Source organism: Pituophis catenifer, unplaced genomic scaffold (assembly GCF_029215685.1).
Source record: "Pituophis catenifer annectens isolate HBS135680 unplaced genomic scaffold, rPitCat1.0.hap2 SCAF_17, whole genome shotgun sequence".
NCBI classification, from domain to species: domain Eukaryota; kingdom Metazoa; phylum Chordata; class Lepidosauria; order Squamata; family Colubridae; genus Pituophis; species Pituophis catenifer.
In genome coordinates this window covers 10,724,815-10,737,546 of record NW_027256897.1, presented here as the reverse complement: position 1 = coordinate 10,737,546, position 12,732 = coordinate 10,724,815, and positions in this window count along the sequence as shown.

The following is a 12,732-nucleotide window of genomic DNA, read 5'->3' as shown; positions in this document are numbered from 1 at the left end:
TGGACTGCCATCTGTCAGAAATGGTGTAGGGTCTCCTGCTTGGGTGGGGGTTGGACTAGATGACCTACAAGGTCCCTTCCAAATCTGAATCTATCTAAGATGATCAAAGGCCTAGAGGCTAAAACATACAATGAATGGTTGCAGGAACTGGGCCTGGCTAGTCTAGAGAAGAGAAGGACCAGGGGAGACAGGACAGCATCTTCCAGTATTTGAGGGGCTGCCACAGAGAGGAGGAAGGGGGCCAAGCTATTTTCCAAAGCACCCGAAGGCCAGACAAGGAACAATGGATGGAAACTGAACAAGGAGAGATTCAACCTGGAAATAAGGAGAAATTTTTCAACAGTAAGAACAATCAACCCATGGAACAGAAGCTGCCTTCGAAAGTTGTGGGAGCTTCATCCCTGGAAGCTTTCAAGAAGAGCCTGGACTGCCATCTGTCAGAAATGGTGTAGGGTCTCCTGCTTGGGTGGGGGGTTGGACTAGATGACCTACAAGGTCCCTTCCGACTCTGTTAGCCTCTCAATCTGTCTTTTGGGGATGCTCAGAATTGCTCCCTCTGCACAATAGCTACGTTGTGTTAGAAGCAGAACGCAGGTAGTTCTCAACTTAACTCGCTTCGTGTCCGTTCGAAGCTGTAACGGCATTGAAAAAAGGGACATATGGCCATTTCCACGCTTACGACCCGTTGCAGCCTCCCCGTGGTCATGGGATCAAAATTCGGACGCTTGGCAAGGGACTCATATTTATGACGGTCGCCATTTCCCCGGGTCCCCGCCATTTCCCCTTTTGTGACCTTCTGACAAGCAGCACTGATGGGGAAGCAACATTCCCTTAACAAACCCGGTGATTAATTTTAACACCTGCAGTGATTCACTTAACAATGGTGGTGAGAATGGTCGTAAAATAGGGCAAAACTCCCTTAGCAAATGTCTCACTTAACAACAGAAATTTTGGGCTCAACTGGTCATAAGTCGAGGAGTGCGTCTACGAAAAGACTTAAAACCGGTCGTAATTCACCTTTTGCGTTCCGATTCTGAGAAGCAAAGTCAAAGGGGAAGTTTAACTTAAACTGCATGATGCTAATCTGACAATGGCCGCCATTCACATAACCACGGTGGCCAGAGAGGTCGTAAAATGGGGCAAAACTCCCTTATCAAACGCCTCGCTTAAACAACCGAAAATTTTAGGTCAGTTGTGGTCTCAAGTGGTAAGGATTATCTGCTTTGTGTGTGTCTGGATGTTTGCATTTGTCAAGGCTGAGGATACTTGGACCTGACGGAGATTTAACAGAGTTGGAAGGGACCTTGTAGGTCATCTAGTCCAACCCCCTACCCAAGCAGGAGACCCTACACCATTTCTGACAGATGGCAGTCCAGTTTCTTCTTGAAAGCCTCCAGGGATGAAGCTCCCACAACTTCTATTCCATGGGTTGATTGTTCTCCCTGTCAAAAAATTTCTCCTCATTTCCACGTTGAATCTCTCCTTGATCAGTTTGCATCCGTTATTCCTTGTCAGGCCTTCGGGTGCCTTGGAGAATAGCTTGACCCCCTTCCTCCTCTCTGGGGCAGCCCCTCAAATATTGGAAGATGCTCTCCTGTCTCCCCTGGTCCTTCTCTTCCCTAGACTAGCCAGGCCCAGTTCCTGCAACCGTTCATCATATGTTTTAGCCTCCAGTCCCCTCATCCTCCTGGTTGCTCTTCTCTGCACTCTTTCTAGGGTCTCAACCTCTTTTTTATAGTGTGGGGACCAAAACCGGATGCAATATTCTAGGTGTGGTCTTGCTAAGGTCCTGGGTCACAGTGGGGTGTCCAGCCTCCGTCTGGGTGCTGTTTGATCCGCAGTTTGCATTCATTAGCCAGAGGGCTGACCAAACCCAAAACCCACCGACAGCAATGAATGTTGAGTGCAGCCATTATTTCTGAGCAAGGGGTCCCCTCGGGACGACTCGGGCGTTGGGTTCGAGAAGCGACGGGTCTGTTCGAGCTTTTTGCTTTTTTTCCCCCAAGAGGCAACTGGACTTCCTTGGTTTTTCTTTGAAGGCGTTTCGCTTCTCATCCCAAGAAGCTTCTTCAGCTTCCTGAAGAAGCTTCTTAGATGAGAAGCGAAACGCCTTCAAAGAGGAACAAGAAATGAGGGGGTCCTTGGTGCTCTCTGAGCTTGCCTGTTTTCTTAAGGACGTTTCGTTACCCAACTAGGTAACATCATCAGTGCTACAAGGGAGGAGGAGGAGGAGGATTGTGGGGTCCTTGGTGCTCTCTGAGCTTGCCTGTTTTCTTAAGGACGTTTCGTTACCCAACTAGGTAACATCATCAGTGCTACAAGGGAGGAGGAGGAGGAGGATTGTGGGGTCCTTGGTGCTCTGTGAGCTCACTTGTTTTCTTGCAGACGTTTCATGACCCAACTAGGGAACTCAAGGGCCTGGGGGCTCAGCAGACTGATAGCATTGTGATTAACTCCAGCTGCCTGCAATTACTGTAAGTTCGAATCTCACCAGGCTCAAGGTTGACTCAGCCTTCCATCCTTTCTAAGGTAGGTTAAATGAGGACCCAGTTTGTGGGGGCAATAAGCTGACTTTGTATAAATATACAAAAAGATGAAGGCTATTGCTTAGCACATTGTAAGCCACCCTGAGTCTCCGGAGAAGGGTGGCATATAAATCAAATTTAAAAAAAAAGAAAAGAAAGAGAAAGAGAAGGAAGGAAGGAAGGAAGGAAGGAAGGAAGGAAGGAAGGAAGGAAGGAAAGAAAGAAAGAAAGAAAGAAAGAAAGAAAGAAAGAAAGAAAGAAAGAAAGAAAGAAGAAAGAAAGAAAGAAAGAAAGAAAGAAAGAAAGAAAGAAAGAAAGAAAGAAAGAAAGAGAAAGAAAGAAAGAAAGAGAAAGAAAGAAAGAAAGAAAGAAAGAAAGAAAGAAAGAAAGAAAGAAGAAAGAAAAAGAAAGAAAGAAAGAAAGAAAGAAAAGCTGACTTTGTATAAAATATACAAAAGTATGAAGGCTATTGCTTAACGCATTGTAAGCCGCCCTGAGTCTCCAGAGAAGGGCAGCATATAAATCTAATTTTTTTTAAAAAAAATCTTTGTCAGTGCTAGATCATTGCTTCCTCCTCCTCCTCATCCCAATCTCACTCCCTCTAACACCGATGACATTACTTAGCTGGGTCATAAAACGTCTGCAAGAAAACCCCGCCACCATCCCAAGTCAGAGCCGAAGAAGCTTCTCGGAGGAGAAGCGAAACCTCTTCAAAGAAAAAAACCAGAAAGCCCAGTTGCCTCCTGAAAAAAATCACCTTTGGGACAACCGCGACCTGGAGGGACTGAGAATCTCCATGGGCCTTTCAGCCTTTTTTTTTTGGTGAGTTTTCCTTCTTCACGCATCACAACCCGTCCGGTGGATTGTCTGCCCGGAGGCGTTTTTCCGAGGATTGTGATAAACCTCAAGGTACAGTCAACGATCGGTGGTTTCTCCTGAAGGACCAAACTCACCGACAGCGTTGAATGTTCGCTGAAGCTATCGTAAGCCGCACGAACTTTTCTTCGCGTGGCCTGGGCGTCCTCCGCCCCCCCGCGTCGCTCCGGGCTTGCGGTAAGCTGGGCGCGGCCATCTTCGTTGGTCATCCCGGGCAGTTGTAGCGTGAGCTTTGCAACCTTCCTTGGTTTGAAACCGTGCCGTGTCCTAACCAGGCCAGCTTTGGAGATCGTACGCTTGTCCTTCCATCTCTCCGGAAAGCCAATCACTACCGTAGCTTTCGTTTTGACTTGTCGGCTTATCTTCAACCCTTGATGATGGGAATGATTCAGTGGTGGGTTCCTCCGAGTTCGGCCCGGTTCGGCCGAGCCGGTAGCTGTGACGATATGACGTCACTGAACTGGTTCTGTGCATCCCTACCCACCCCCCGCGTTATTCTTACCTTTTATTTGGCCCCACCCCCAATCTTTTGTTGCCTCCTGAGTCCCAGCTGATGGCTAGAGGGAAAAAAACTGTTTAAACTCTTGCCAGGCTTCAAAGGGCCGCTCTACAGCTGATCAGTGTTAAAAGAAAACAAATGAGTAGATCGGTGCCTGCAAAAATAAATGGGTAGACCATTGCCTGCAAAAATACATGAGTAGATCAGTGCCTGCAAAAATAAATGGGTAGACCAGTGCCTGCAAAAGTACATGAGTAGATCAGTGCCTGCAGAAATACATGAGTAGATCAGTGCCTGCAAAAATAAATGGGTAGATCAGTGCCTGCAAAAGTACATGTGTAGATCAGTGCCTGCAGAAATACATGAGTAGATCAGTGCCTGCAAAAATAAATGGGTAGACCAGTGCCTGCAAAAATACATGAGTAGATCAGTGCCTGCAAATATACATGAGTAGATCAGTGCCTGCAGAAATACATGAGTAGATCAATGCCTGCAAAAATAAATGGGTAGACCAGTGCCTGCAAAAGTACATGAGTAGATCAGTGCCTGCAAAAATAAATGGGTAGACCAGTGCCTGCAAAAGTACATGAGTAGATCAGTGCCTGCAAAAATAAATGGGTAGACCAGTGCCTGCAAAAGTACATGAGTAGATCAGTGCCTGCAAAAATACATGAGTAGATCAGTGCCTACAAAAATAAATGGGTAGATCAGTGCCTGCAGAAATACATGAGTAGATCAGTGCCTGCAAAAATAAATAGGTAGACCATTGCCTGCAAAAATACATGAGTAGATCAGTGCCTGCAAAAATAAATAGGTAGACCAGTGCCTGCAAAAGTACATGAGTAGATCAGTGCCTGCAGAAATACATGAGTAGATCAGTGCCTGCAAAAATACATGAGTAGATCAGTGCCTGCAAAAATACATGAGTAGATCAGTGCCTGCAAAAATAAATGGGTAGGCCACATGTACAGAGAGCAATGATGCGCCAACAGCCGTAAAAAAATGTTTACTCAGCGCATACGGTAGTCCAGAGACGTCCAAGAAGGGGAAGGAAGTTTTCATGGAGGGGAGCGTGTCTTTTTGGGGGGGGGGGTTTCCTTCTTTGAAAGCCCCTTCAGAACATGTTTTTTTTCCTCCTCCTCCTCCACTTGTTGGGGAGAAACTCCGATGAGATTTTGCTAGGAGCAGGCTGATGGCGCACGAATGCATATTTATTATTATTATTCTGACGCCCTTTTCTCCGAAACGGTCCCAAGACAGAACCCATAAAACATCCGCCGCTGAAAATACCTTCTTCCTTCCGTTTAAACGTCTTTCCTTACAAGGGGAGATCCTCCTCCCTCCCCCATCTTACTAGTGACTTCTCAGTTTTCAGTTTTCCTTTCAAAGGGCGGCATTTGAAAGAGGACACAGAAGAGTTTTCGGGGCCTGCTGTAAATGCTCCCCCTGGGCATCCGTTTATTGGATGTCTTGGCATGCATTTGTTCTAAAAAACCCTGAGCGCAGTGATTTTTATCCTAGCTGTGCTATGTGCGGTTGGCCAATTATAACTTGTGTGGTTATCGCTCTACAAAAATGTTCAGGGAGGCGCGTAAGCCAGAGGCTACCTGTTTAAATCAGAAACAGGGAAGGGAAGGGAAGATGAGGAAGGGAAGGGAAGGAAAGGGAAGGGAAGGGAAGGGAAGGGAAGGGAAGGGAAGGGAAGGAAAGGAAAGGAAAGGAAAGGAAAGGAAAGGAAAGGAAAGGAAAGGAAAGGAATATAGAATGGATGAAGGGAAGGGAAGGGAAGAGAATAAGAGAAGAGAGGAGAGAATAATAGAGGAAGGGAAGGAAAGGAAAGGAAAGGAATATAGAATGGATGAAGGGAAGAGAAGGGAAGGAATATAGAATGGATGAAGGGAAGGGAAGGAAAGGAAAGGAAAGGAATAGAGAACACAGAACAGGTTACAGAATAAAATAGATTACAGGAATAGAAGAGAGGAGAGGAGAGGAGAAAAGAGAACACAACACAACACAACACAGGTTATAGAATAGAGTATAATTCTAGACTGGACTAGAATAAAATAGAATAGAGAAGAGAAGAGAAGAGAAAGAAGAGAAAAAAACAGAAGAGAATAAAGTAGACTAGACATAGAAATGAAGGGAAGGGAAGGGAAGGGAAGAGAATAAAATAGACTAGACTAGAAATAGAAATGAAGGGAAGAGAAGAGAAGAGAAAAAAACAGAAGAGAATAAAATAGACTAGACTAGAAATAGAAAGGAAGGGAAGGGAAGGGAAGAGAAAGAAGAGAGGAGAAGAGAAGAGAAAACAGAAGAGAATAAAATAGACTAGACTAGAAATAGAAATAGAATAGAGATAGAAGGGACCTTGGAGGTCTCCTAGTCCAGCCCCTGCTCAAGCAGGAGAATCTATTGAAGCATAAGGATAGGGTAGGATGGAATGGAATGGAATGGAATAGAATAGAATAGAAGGGACCTTGGAGATCATCTAGTCCAACCCCCTGCTTAAACAGGAAACCCTACCTACACCATTTCTGACAGATGGCTATCCAGTCTCTTCTTGAAAGCTTCCAGGGATGAAGCTCCCACAACTACAGTGGTAATTGTTCTTTAAAAAAAAAAGAAGAAGAAAGACCCTGCCCTATTATTTTCCTGCCTACCCTAGCAACTCGTCCTCTAATCAATGGGATGGTGCTTTGTTTGGAGTCAGGAAGAGCCTCAATCAAATGCATTCAATTAATGGCAGCTGTGCTAAAAAGTAAGGGAGTTTGCACCTGCCTGTGTGACTCTCTTCGCTCTCTTTGCAGTCTTGACATAATTAGGTTGTCGAGTTTCTGCGTGGCCCTAAAGTACAGATAGTCCTCGGCTTATGACCACAATTGAGCCCAGAATTTACGTTGCTAATTTGTTAAGTGAGTTTTGCCCCATTTTACTTTATTTTTTAACGACTTGCGATAGTTGTTAAGTGAATCACGGCAGATGTTAAGTTAGTAACATGGTTGTTAAGTGAATCAGGCTCCCCCCCCCCCCATTGCTTGTCAGAAGGTCACCAGAGGAGATCCCGTGACCTTGGGACACTGCCACCGTCATAAATATGAATGCAGTTCAGGGGTGAAATGCTACCGGTTCGGGAGAACCGGTAGTAATAAGAACTACCAGTTCGGGTGAATCGGTAGTTAAAAAAAACCCCCTACCGGTTCCTTCGAACCGTATTTCTGACGATCAGCTGTGCAGCGGGGTTTAGCGCACCACAGCTGATCCCTCCCCTTCGCTTCTACTTACCTTCCCAAGCCTCCTTTTGGCGCGTACTGCGCATGCGTATTTGGTGCGCGCTGCACATGCGCACGCAGCACACGTTTGACATTCATTGCACGTGTGCGGACAGCGAAACGGTAGCAAACCGGTTTGGATTTCACCACTGGTTCAGTTGTCAAGCATCCATCACGTGACTTTGCAGGGGGGGGGGGAATGCTGCATCGGTCGTAAGTGTGAAAAACTGTTTCTAAGTCCCTTTTTTTCCCGGTGCCTTTGTAACTTTGAACTGTCACTAACCAAAGTGCCGTAAGTCGATGACTGCCTGTACTTCTCTGTTCCGAGAATACGCGTATCTTTAAAATCTGGAAATTTCAAGGAGATGGCTCCCCAAAGGAGATTTGTCTATCATGGGCTGTGAAGGGCTTGCCTCCCACCTGATCTCCACCAGTAGCGAAGAAGAAGGGAGATTGCTGTCCTAGTTGAACCTACCAGAAAAGTCTCCCACTTTACGTGGTATTCAGCCGGTTCAAACAGGTTTGGGAGAACCGGTAGCAGAAATCCCGCCTGCAATTTCCACTACCGATTCGCCCGATCCGGCCGAATGCCACCTCTGTTCTAAGGTGAGAGACCTTTAGGCACGTTTTTGAGGCCGGGAGCATGCGCGGAAGGCAGGTGGGCACGCGGCTAACCGGTAGTAACAAACTGTGAAACCCACCGCTGCCTTAGAGCCTGAATAAGTGGTCTCCTACTCCAGGGAAGCGTGCCTCCAAATCCGAATGGGAAGCGAAAGCGGAGAATATTCCAAAAAAGACTTGTGACCTGTGGCCCGGCTAAGCTTCTCAGGTGGCTTCCCGTTGTGTTGTAGGCTTGTTGGCGCGTTTGACGGTTTGGTTGCTCGTTCAAAGGCCGCGAAGGGCATCCTGCCCCACAAAGCCAGACTTCCATCTTCCCCCACCTACCTTTCCACGCCCATTCACCTTCACCTTCCTTAACCAAGAGGACTAACCTCTTGGGGTAGCTTTGGTATATGGTCACCATAGCACTGTATCCTCCTTGGGGGGGGAAAGTTCTCCTCATGAGGGAAGGTGGGACTTCTCCTTCAGGCCCAAAACAGAAGGAAAAGGTGTTGGGAAGCCAACTTGACGTTCAGAATATCAAAGGAAGGGTAGCAGTCCCTTGCAATCAATCTCCTTAGAATTCTTGGTTTTATTTAGCTCAGCGTGGTGGGAAGAAACCAGTTTCCCTTGGTTTGCAAATATTCCAACATGTCCCGTGTTTTTTTTTGTAGCGGAGCCTTTTTTGGGATCTGTCCTCCCCTAGACAGTGCCGCCAAAGTGCAGGTCCATCCCCAAGTCTTGAGGCTTCCTTCCGAGATATCTTGTGAGCAGCCACTATCCAACTGAACGTCTTTAGGAGTCTCCGGAACATCTCGGGGGGGTCTTTTCTGCAAAAAAAGCACAGCTGTTAGTAAATCTGAAATTGTGAACATAACAAAAGTTGTGCAGCCATGAGCAGTCCCTAGCTAGGCCTAGAAGGAAGAAGAGGTTGGTTGCAAGAGTGTGGCAGCTTGGCCTTCAAGGAAGTCTTGCGTTGGGCACCTAGGTAGGGATTGTGGTCATTCAGTTTTGGTCGCCACGATGTAAAAAAGATGTGGAGACTCTAGAAAGAGTGCAGAGAAGAGCCACAAAGAGGATTAGGGGACTGGAGGAGGCTAAAACATATGAAGAATGGTTGCAGGAACTGGGTATGTCTAGTCTAATGAAAAGAAGGACCAGGGGAGACATGGTAGCAGTCTTCCAATATCTCTGGGGCTGCCCCAAAGAAGAGGGAGTCAAGCTATTCTCCAAAGCCCCTGAAGGCGGGACAAGAAGCAATGGGTGGAAACTAATCAAGGAAAGAAGCAACTTAGAACTGAGGGGAAATTTCCTGACAGTTGGAACAATTGACCAGTGGAACAGCTTGCCTCCAGAAGTCATGAATGCTCCAACACTGGAAGTTTTTAAGAAGATGTTGGATAACCCTTTGTCTGAAGTGGTGTAGGATTTCCTGCCTAAGAAGGGGGCTGGACTAGAAGACCTCCAAGGTCCCTTCCATACTCTGTTATTCTATTCTATTTACAAAGACTAGAAGTAGCCAGATCTGACTATCTGCATCTCCATAACGTAGCTTAAGATTCCTTTCAATGGTAGTTTGTTAGCCCTGCTTTTAAAAAAAATGCCAAGATATTGTCCAGAACCTGGGATTTGAAATTTGGGGGTTGTATTGTGGCCTACCAGACTCGGGACAATGAGGAGGTTGGGGAAGAACTTGGGCCAGTTCTGGAGCTCTGATGGATGCTCAGCGTCGGACGCAGAGATAGAGCCAGGGCCATCCAGCATTTCCCAGCCAGAGAGGCAGCTGCCTTTGGAGTCAGAGATGAGTGAGGAGGAGGAGGAACAGCTGGGGCCTGTTCCAGATGCACATATGCGCAGAGCAGATAGGAGAGGTGAACAACGGAGGACAAGGAGCCGCCTTGGGAGGCAAAACAAATGTGGACGCTGACTGGCCCCTCCCTGGCTGGGGAATAATTAGGAGGAAAAGGGAGTGGTTGTCGTAGGAGACAACCGTTCGCATTTCTGGAAAGTTTGCTCCTTGTGTGTTTCGTGCGACAAAGGCTGCCTTGCCAGAACTGAGGTTTGTCTAATTCTCTGTTTGAACTGACTTAATTTGCAGCCTTACAACATAGCATTTATCCTAACGAGCTGATAAGGACTATTGTTTCAGTTAAGCTCCTTGCAGGGCTCTTGCCTGGACTTTCTGTTGGGGAAGGCAGTGAATAAAGAGGGGGTTTTCTTTGCGGTCAGAACAGTTTGGATGCTCTTGCTTTGCCAATTTTCTGGCAAGGGCAGGGGTGGGCTGCTGGGGGTTCGTAGGGGTTCGGGAGAACCTCTAGCTAAGATTCTGTGCAGTTCGGAGAACCCCCAAATCCCACTCCTGCTGGCCCCTCCCGCCCCACCCCTCCCAGGAGTCCCCATGTGGCCCGTTTTGGTTGCATGTAAGTGCAGGGCATGCACAAAAGCTCGGGGAGGGCGAAAAATGGGCCTACCGGAAGTTTCCAGCCTCTGGAGCCTGGGGAGGCCGTTTTTGCCCTCCCGGAGGCTCAAAAAAAGCCTCCGGAGCCACGGAGCCTCCGCTGGGATGCAGGAGGCTGACTAGGCCACGCCCACCCAGCAACTGGGCAGAGAACCCCTTGCTAAAATATTAGAAGCCCACCCCCTGGGCAAGGGCGAGCATCCACAACCAAGGAAGAGATCTCTGCCTCACTCTCCCTCCCCTTGTCCCACAGCAAGAATTCGCTCGATTCTGCAGCTTGGTTGGGGACGCCTGCCTTTCCCTTCCTGATGCACCTCGCTACCCCAGAATGTCCAGCTAGCTTGGCCAAATTGACCGAGTTGACCGGGAATCCTAGGAACCCGAAAACGTTCTCGTTTTGAAGATGGCGGATCTGGATTCTCTGCGGGGATAACCTAGAACCACGATGGCGAACCTATGGCACGCATGCCACAGGTGGCACATGGAGCCATATCGGTGGGCACACGAGCTCAGCTCAGCCAGCTGATTTTCGGGCCTTCTGGGCCCACCGGAAGTAGGGAAACAGGCTGTTTCCTACCTCCGGAGAGCCTGGGGGTGTGGGGAAGGCCCATTTTTGGCTCTCCCCAGGCTCCAGAGTCTCTCTAGGAGCCTGGGTAGGGCAAAAACAGCCTCCCCCCCCCCAGGCCGGAACCGGCCCGTTTGCCAACTTCCGGTGGAACTGGAAGGCCCGTTTTTTGCTCTCCCCAGGCTCCTAGAGAGGCTCTGGAGCCTGGGGAGAGCAAAAAACGGGCCTACCGGGCCCCCGTGCCATCACATGCCAAAAGTGGGGGGAGCGCGGGAGGGATCACACGCACATCCATAGGGGGCAGGACGCATAGAATTATGGGTGTGGGCACACACGCATGCGAACCCCCCGCCCTCCCGCTTTTGGCACGCGATGGCAAAAAGGTTAGCCATCACCGACGTAGAATGTTCCGTACGGGCCTCCAGAGCTCCCTTGTGGACGAGACGTCCTTTCGCCGCCGGGAAATGTCAGTTATGTTTGCCCGAGAGAGCCGGCGGTGAGGAGCAAGATGGCGCCGTTGCCGCGTTTGAATGTTCAGCAAAGCAAATAAAATCGGGTTCTGCCGAAATCTAGGTCACGGTGACGGACAAGGCTTGGCCCGGTCCTGAGCATCGGGGATGCCTAATCTGCTTGGTGAGCTCTCGCCTTACATTATGCCTAATTGACCTTAATATTCACTGAACGGAAAAGGGGAAGCCGAAGGCTGCGCAAGTGGAAATCGTTTGCAGAAGCTCTGGTCATGGTGGCAGTGACATAATGATTCTAATGATGAAAGCCCCAAATCTCCGGTAGGTCTCTTGGCATCATGTTGGGCTTGTCACCTCGGCGCTGGGATCCGGTTTGTCATCTCAAGTTAAGGAGATGATGCACAAAAGCCCAGTGGAAAAGGAGGCCTCCTGGTTGAAGGAGAAGGTGAAGGAGACCACTGGTTCTGGTTAGAAATGACGGAAACTGGGCGCGTGAGAGCAATGGCATGGAAGGGCGGTTTGGGCTTAGGAAGTCCTCAGTTGGTGAGAAGTTTCCTTCAAGTTTCGTCTTCCCTGTTGCTTTTCATTTAGAGAGCGTGGGAACCAGAAAGGGTTTTATGAAGGTGTCCAGCTACAAGCTTGTTTGGTTGGATCGGGTCATGGAGATGATGATCCACAGCTGGTGGTGACGTAGAATGGATCCTTCTGAAGGCCACTTCCATGCCTGACCCCCCCCCCCCCAAGTCAGGTCTTTGCCTCAAGTAGGGTGCAGGCTGTGGTTTATGGGGTTTGCCAAGCAGCTCTTTTATAATAATAACAACAACAACAGAATAACAGGGTTGGAAGGGACTTTGTAGGTCATCTAGTCCAACCCCCTGCCCAAGCAGGAGACCCTAGACCCGTGATGGCGAACCTATGGCACGCGTGCCACAGGTGGCAAGCGGAGCCATGTTTCCTGGCACTCCAGCTCAGCTCCGGCACTAGGAATCTCTGGAGGCTGGGGACAGCAAAAAAGTCACCTCCTGTCCAACCGGAAGTTGGGAAATGGGCCGTTTCGGGCCTCCGGAGGGCCTCCGAGAGGGTGGGGAAGGCTGTTTTCGCCCTCCCCAGATGCATAGAGAGGATCTGGAGCCAGGTGAGAAAGAAAAACGGGCCTACTGGGCCATCGCGTGCCAGGAGCGGGGGGGAGGGGGGGTCATGTTCACATCCGCGGAGCGGGATACATAGAATTATGGGCATGCGCGAACCTCCCCCGCCCCCCCTTCCTGGCATGCGATGGCAAAAAGGCTAGCCATCACTGCTGTAGACCATTTTCTGACAGAGGGCTGTCCAGTCTCTTCTTGAAAGCCTCCAGTGATGGAGCTCCCACAACTTCCTAAGGCAACTTCTATTCCATGGGTTGCCTGTTCTCACTGTCAGAAAAATTCTCCTTATTTCCAGTTGAATCTCTCCTTGATCAGTCTCCATTCATTA